Source organism: Lipotes vexillifer, unplaced genomic scaffold (genome assembly GCF_000442215.2).
Source record: "Lipotes vexillifer unplaced genomic scaffold, Lipotes_vexillifer_v1.1 scaffold272, whole genome shotgun sequence".
NCBI classification, from domain to species: domain Eukaryota; kingdom Metazoa; phylum Chordata; class Mammalia; order Artiodactyla; family Lipotidae; genus Lipotes; species Lipotes vexillifer.
In genome coordinates, this window is record NW_006772469.1 from 110,614 (window position 1) to 117,361 (window position 6,748).

The window sequence follows — 6,748 nt, forward strand, 5'->3', positions numbered from 1 at the left end:
AATTTTTTAAAGTGACAACACTAAATGTTGGTGAGGGCATGGAACAACCAGGACTCCCAAACATTGTTTATGCGAGTGTGAAATGGTACAGTCTCTTGGGAAAAAAGTTTTGGCAGTTTCATAATGACCCTATGACCCAACAATTTCACTCCTGGCTATTTACCCTAGAGAAATGCAAATATATGTCCACAAAAAGACTAAGATAATGTCCTAAGCAGCTTTACTCATAATAGCCCCAAATAGGCAACAACCTAAAATGCCCATCAATAGAAGAATGGATAAACAAGCTGTGGTATATTCACACAGTAGAAACTGCTTAGGGCTTCCCTGGTGGCGCAGTGGTTGAGCGTCCGCCTGCCGATGCAGGGGACGCGGGTTCGTGCCCCGGTCCGGGAGGATCCCACATGCTGCAGAGCGGCTAGGCCCGTGAGCCATGGCCGCTGAGCCTACGTGTCCGGAGCCTGTGCTCCGCAACGGGAGAGGCCACAACACTGAGAAGCCCGCGGACAGAAAAGAAAAAAAAAAAAAAGAAACTGCTTAGAAAAGAAAAAGAATAAATTCTGATACACGCAACAACCTGAACTAATTTAAAAAAACATTATGCTGAGTGAAAGTATTACACAAGAGTATATAATGTATGATTCTAGTGATTTTTTTTTTAGTTCTAGAGCAGGCTAAACTAATATTTGATGAATATAGTCAGAGCAGTGATTGCCTTTGGGGATGGGAGAAAGGATTTACGGGGGAAGAGTTTGAAGGAACTTTCTGGAGTGATAGAGATTTGGGTTCACGCATTGTCAAAACTCATCAAATGTTACACTTAGAATTAGTGCATTGCACTTGTTAAAAAACAAAATTCAACTGAGTAAATTTTAAAGATCTTATTGGCTTTATTCAATGATTCATGAATCAGGCAGCATCCAATCTAGCAGACAGAAAGGAGCTCCGAGGAGCTGTACAAAATGAGAGACTTTCACAGGCAGAAGGGAGTGGGAACAAGGAAGTTATACTAGGCAAAAAAGCAGGTTGGTTACTGCAAGATCACTTTTCTTTAGGGGATGGCAGGGGTCTAGCAGGCCGATTACCTAACTAGTGCTGATCAAGTGATTCCTGATTGACTGGTTGAAGATTCCATTTCTGGGAGATGCTGAAACTATATCTATCTCGGTTTAGTGACATGGGTTTTAGCCTAAATGACTCCATTTGGGGACTGTTGTTTTTAACATATTGTATGTAAATTTTTCCTAAAAATGAAAAAGCCATAAACAAATATTGAGCTATAGGTAATAATATGCATGTTGAAGTCTTTAAAGTACACTATCTGCAGCTTACATTGCAATATCAAAAAAATAAGATGATGGACAAAGAATTTAAGTAGACTTTTCTTCAAAGAAAATATACTAGTGCCTAATAAGAACATGAAAAGATGTTCAGCATCATTTTTCAATAGGGAAATGCAAATGAAAACCACAATAAAATATCACTTCACACCTCCTAGGATAAGTATAATAAAAAAAAAAGACAGACAATAACAAGTATTTGCAAGTATGTGGAAAAATTAGAACCCTCATGTATTGCTGTTGGAAATGTAATGTGGTGCAGTCACCATGGAAAAACATCCTTCAAAATATTAAACACAGAGTTATCATACGACTCAGCAATTCCACTCCTAAGGTATATACTTAAGAGAATTGAAAACATATGTCCATACAAAAACTTGTACATGAATGTTCACAGGAGCACTATACATAATAGCTAAAAAATGGAAAAACCATAAATGTCTGTCAGCCAATAAACGGATAAATACAGGTGGTATATATCCATACAGTGGAATATCATTCAGCCATAAAAAGAACAACATACTCAGTCATGCAACAACATGGAAGAACCTTGGAAACACTGTGCTAAGTGAAAGGAGCCAGTCTCAAAAGTCCACAGATTGTGATTCCTTTTGTATGAAATGTCCAGAATAGGCAAATCCATAGAGATAGGAAGTAGATAGCAACATAGAGTGGCTGCTTCATGGGTATAAGATTTCTTTTAGGGGTGATGAAAATGTTCTGGAATTAGACAGTGATGATGGTTGCACAACATTGTGAATATATTAAAAACCACTGAATTGTACACTTTAAAAGGGTGAATTTATAATATGAGAATTGTACCTCAGTGAAAAAAATAAGATGGATTGATGGATGGGATAGAGGGATGGTTAGATGGATAGACACGTGATAGAACAAACATAGCAAAATGTTAATAGTAGAATTTAGGTGGTGGCTATGAGTGTTCACTGTATGATTCTTTCAACTTTTCTGTATATTTGCAGATTTTATAACAAAATGATGGGGAAAAAACCCGAATGATCAATTTATTCAACTTTTAAGATGATTTTACCAACATATATCAAGGACATTTTTAAAAAATAAAAAAACAGAGTATAAATAGATTATAGGTGATAGATAGATACCACAAACCTTAGACCCAGCAAGTCTGTTCAGCAACTTAATCTAAGGAAATAATCATATCTTAACTGAAAAAAAATGTATGTGGAAAGAAGTTTCCCAAAGTGTTGTTTATCATAGCAAAACACTTGGAAATATCCTAAACAAATACTGTGACAGAAATGAATCTCAGAGCACAAATTGAGGTGTGCCTTAAGTATAAAACTTTAAACATAGTACTGACATATATACACTACCAAATGTAAAATGGATGGCTAGTGGGAAACTGCTGCATAGCACAGGGAGATCAGCTCGGTGCTTTGTGATGACCTAGAGGGGTGGGATAGGGAGGGTGGGAGGGAGGCTCAAGAGGGAGGGATATGGGGTTATATGCATACATATAGCTGATTCACTTTGTTATACATCAGAAAATAACACAACATTGTAAAGCAATTATACCCCAATAAAGATTTTTTAAAAAGAACATGAGAGAATAGAGTTCCACCTTAAAAAAAAAACACAAAAAACTTTAAACACATTTTCTATGACAACTTAATTTTTATTTTGAGCCCATTCCATAGGAAGGGTAGACACAATCTCAGTCAATTAAGAACTTTCCCTCTTCAGGTGTGGAGAAAAGAGAATCCTCCTACACTGTTGGTGGGAATGTAAATTGGTGCAACAGCTATGGAGAACAGTATGGAGATTCCTCGAAAAACCAAAAATAGAGTTACCATATGATCCAGCAATCCCACTCCTGCGCATATATCCAAACAAAACTATAATTCAAAAAGATACATGCACCCCTATGTTCATAGCAGCACTATTTACAACAGCCAAGATGTGGAAGCAACCTAAATGTCCATTGACAGATGAATGGATAAAGATGTGGTGGGACATCCCAAGTGGTCCAGTGGTTAAGACTCGTGCTTCCAATGCAGGGGGTGAGGGTTTGATCCCTGGTAGGGAACTAATATCCCACATGCCACACAGCCAAAAAACAAAACAAAAAAACAATACTCATAGAATAAATGGCATTTTTTTAAAAAGATGTGGTACAGTGGAATATTACTCAGCCATAAAAAGAATGAAATAATACCATTTGCAGCTACATGGTTGGACCTAGAGATCATCATACTAAGCAAAGCAAGTCAGAAAGAGGAAGACAAATACCATATGATATCACTTATCCATGGAATCTAAAATATGACATGAATGAACATATTTACGAAACAGAAACAGACTCACAGACACAGGAAACAGACTTGAGGTTGGCAGGGTGGGGTGGGGCGAGGGGAAGGGAGTTTGGGGTGAGCAGATGCAGACTATTATATAGAGAATGGATAAACAACAAAGTCCTATTGTATAGCAGAGGGAACTATATTCAAAATCTTGTAATAAACCATAATGGAAAAGAAAAATAAAAAAAGAATTTTCCCTCTTCTGTAGGATTATTCTGAGTTTGGGGTTGCTTGCACAGTGCCAAGTTGTGGTATTTGGAGGGAGCAGGCAAGTGATGGATGGGACTGAGGTTCTGGGCCTCCGTCCACTCTGGTGTCAGCTGGAACGTCTACTGGCCCATCTGCATCTTGGTCATCAGCAAGCCCTTTCTGCCAATTACAGCTTCATCAGTATTTTGAAATACTTACTATGAAAAGTTAAATTATATCTAAAAATCTATTCACTTTATCACAGGAAATTTCAACATTATCTTTGTCATGAAAGAAAAGGAATTGCTGTAAGATTCTTGTAACAGAATTACAACTAGTAAAAAAAATTTTTTTTGTTTATTATATACCGTGTGAGTAAAGTTTTTCTCAAGAATTTGAAGAGATCATCATTTAAAGCTTTTGACCAAGATGGTGGCCAGCCATTTCAAGCACAACATTGGATGTTAAAAATTTTTGTTCATGGACTCAAGCTCAAGTCTTTTGTTAAGAAAATGGAAGAGACAGTATTTGGAAGTTGTGTACAAATCAAATATTTAAGAAGCATATGCTCTGTATTTTATTTTTCTTATCATAATTATATAATATACAAAATGGAATGATTTTTCACCAAGTGTATATAGATTCCCTCCAAAGCACTAGCTTTCCTTAGAGTGCCCTACAAATGCTGTAGTTTCCTGTGTATGTCAAAACAAGTACGAAGTTGGGCAGCTGCACTACGGTGACATGTTACCTCTGATGCACATCATATAAGCTCCTTAGAGCATTTAGGCATAGGCTTTTAGAAATGAAAGCTTTTTTTCTTTCTTATTTATTTATTTTTTTTGCCTTGTCACAACCCTACCTTGGGGCAATGAGCCTGGCTGGTTACTTGTTCTAAAGGGAAGACTAGAAAGAAAAAACAAAACAAAACATATAGAGGGTGGTAAAACGGTGCAAACTTTCAACTATAAGATGAATAAAGTCTGAGGATCTAATGTAAAACATGGTGACTACAGTTGATAACACTGTAGTGTGTACTTGAAATTTGCTTATAGAGTGGAAATTAAATGTTTTCTCTCTCACACACACGAAATAAATACCTGAGGTGATAGATGTATTAATTAACTAGAGTGGGAAATCCTTTCACAGTGCAAACATATATCAAATCACTATGATGCACACTTTACTTCTGGCCATGATGCACAGCTTGAGGGATCTTAGTTCCCCAACCAGGGATTGAACCCGCACCCTCGGCAGTGAAAGCACGGAATCCTAACCACTGGACCACCAGGGAATTCCCATGACGTATGCTTTATTTTTAAAAAATATTATTTATTTATACATTTATTTATTTATTTATTTATTTATTTATTTATTTATTTATTTATTGTTTTGGCTGTGTTGGGTCTTTGTTGTTGTGCATGGGCTTTCTCTAGTTGCGGTGAGCCGGAGGTTACTCCTCATTGCGGTGCGCGGGATTCTCATAGTGGAGGCTTGTCTTTGTTGCAGAGCACAGGCTCTAGGCACTCAGGCCTCAATAGTTGTGGCACGCAGGGACTCAGTAGTTGTGGCTTGTGAGCTCTAGAGCACAGGATCAGTAGTTGTGGTGCACAGGCTTTGTTGCTCCGTGGCATGTGCGATCTTCCCAGACCAGGGCTTGAACCCATGTTCCCTGCATTGGCAGGTGGATTCTTTACCACTGTGCCACCAGGGAAGTCCCCATGTACACGTTAAATGTCTTAAAATTTTGGCAATGGTACTTCAATAAAGCTGAAATTTTCAAAAAATTTTTGAACTGGACATATGGTAGTATCTATTGTGTAAAAGGACTGTTCTTGAAATGTAGTCCACAGTCCATAAAGGGTCTCAGAGTCCCATGCAGGGGGTCTGTGAGATCAAAGCACTTTTCATAACAATACTAAAATGTTATTTGCTCTTTTCATTTTCATTCTCTCATGAGAGAACAGTGCAGTTTTCCAGAAGCTACATATGTGATATGCTAACAGATTGACTGCAAAAGTTGATATGAGAATCCAGCGTCTTCTATTAAGCCAGACATGAAAGGGATTTGCAGAAATGTAAAACAATGCCACCTTTCTCACTAATTGTCGTTTTAGAAAATATAGTTATTTTTCACAATAATGTTATTTATATTAAGTTAAAATGTGTTTATTATAGTTATTTTTAAATGAATAGATATTTTAACTTTCTCAGTTTTAACATCTAGTACATCATATATCACAGATAAATACTACAAAAAAATTATTTGGGATCCTAATAATTTTTTTAACATCCTTATTGGAGTATAATTGCTTTACACTGTTGCATTAGTTTCTGCTGCATAACAAAGTGAATCTCCTATATGTATACATATATCCCCATATCCCCTCCCTCTTGTGTCTTCCTCCCACCCTCCCTATCTCACCCCTCTATGTGGACGCAAAACACTGAGCTGATCCCTCTGTGCTATGTGGTTGCTTCCCACTAGCTATCTATTTTACATTTGGTAGTGTATATATGTCCATGCCACTCTCTCACTTCGTCCCAGCTTACGCTTCCCCCTCCCCATGTCCTCAAGCCCATTCTCTACGTCTGCATCTTTATTCCTGTCCTGCTCCTAGGTTCTTCAGAAACATTTTTTTTCTTTTTCTTTTAGATTCCATATATATGTGTTACCATACGGTATTTGTTTTTCTCCTTCTGACTTACTTCACTCTGTATGACAGACTCTAGGTCCATCCACCTCACTACAAATAACTCAATTTTGTTTCTTTTTATGGCTGAGTAATATTGCATTGTATATATGTGCCACATCTTCTTTATCCATTCATCTGTCGATGGACACTTAGGTTGCTTCCATGTCCTGGCTATTGTAAATAG